The sequence below is a fragment of the Mandrillus leucophaeus genome, unplaced genomic scaffold (genome assembly GCF_000951045.1).
Source record: "Mandrillus leucophaeus isolate KB7577 unplaced genomic scaffold, Mleu.le_1.0 Scaffold171, whole genome shotgun sequence".
NCBI lineage: Eukaryota > Metazoa > Chordata > Mammalia > Primates > Cercopithecidae > Mandrillus > Mandrillus leucophaeus.
The window spans coordinates 4821-6129 of NW_012101710.1; positions in this window are offsets into that span (position 1 = coordinate 4821).

A 1309-nucleotide genomic window follows, 5' to 3' on the forward strand; every position below is an offset into this window, starting at 1 on the left:
CATTGCATAGGAAAATGAAGGATCAGTGAGAAAGTGACAGGTCTGTCACTGGTGATGGAGGACAGGGCCATTGCGGCGAGTCAGGCCTCAGCTGCAAGTCTGACTTTATGCCATTGCCCCCATCTGTGGGGTCCAGGAGGCTGTTGTCTAAGCAGAAAGCATGGCCCATCAGGGGCCGTGGGTGGTGGGCACAGAATTGAGTCATCTGCCTGCCTTCCCACCCACCTGTGTGTGTTGTTTGTTTGATTTAAGTCCTGTGAGCGTAGTTTAGGACCTTGTCCCGTCCCACAGCATAGCACAGAACATTGGGCAAGTCCAGACCATGACTAAATCCACTTAAAAAACCCCACCCACCGAGACAGGCGGATTCTCTCCCTCTCCGCTCGAGATATGATGTTGCCCAAAATGGTCCAGCAGTCGCGGAGTCTCAGGGGGTCTCTCTGCCTTAGTTGGTGCATTCCAGTGCTGCTGGGTCTATATTTCCAGGTCTTGCTTTTATCCTTTTATTTTTTTAAGTAATTGAGAATTCCAATCTCTCTTCCAAATTTCTGCATGAAATTTATAAAATAAATGGACATAATAGGAAATAAATATTTTATGGAGCCACAGCTCTGTGCGAGACGTTCTGCTAGGGAGGCTGAGGGTCCCACAGCTTCCAAGGACCGGTCCTGGCCTAATGGAGCTCACAACAGATTGAGAAGGGAGAACGGACACCGCTGACACAGCCCACACTGCCCAGTGCCGGGTGCAGGAGAGGCAGTGGATGCAGGGGACTGTGGGGAGGGTGTGCTGGGCCTGGGCCCTGGCTCCCTTTGGGAGCCTCTCGGCCGCTCCGCTGTCTTCCTCCGTGCGTGGCCTGGGCCACATTGTGTGCTATGGAGTTGTTAGATTAGACCTGGATGCTGCAACCCAAGGAGAGAGAGGAGGACAGAGCCCGGGAGAAGAACAGCACTCGGCAGCCCGACCCTTAAAAACCAAACACAACAGAAACCAAGCCAATGGCAATGGTTGAGAAGAACCAAGCCAGCGTGTAGGGGAGGCCAGGGTGTTGCCCTGGGCATCCAAGGTGGAGGGACTCGAGGAAAGGAATGACCAGAAACAGCTGGGGAGGCCCGGAAGGCCAGGGTCTCAGGCTGAACTGTCTCAGGGGTCCCAGGGGACTGACGGGGGAGTGAATCGTCAGAGGTGGTCAGAACCACAGATTCCTGGGGAACATGTGCTGTGTCTCAGGATGGAAAAAAGGTAGGCTGAGGTCAGGATGGTCGGTGCAGGCCGGTGCACGAAGGCATCTGGAGGAAGAGAAACTTTA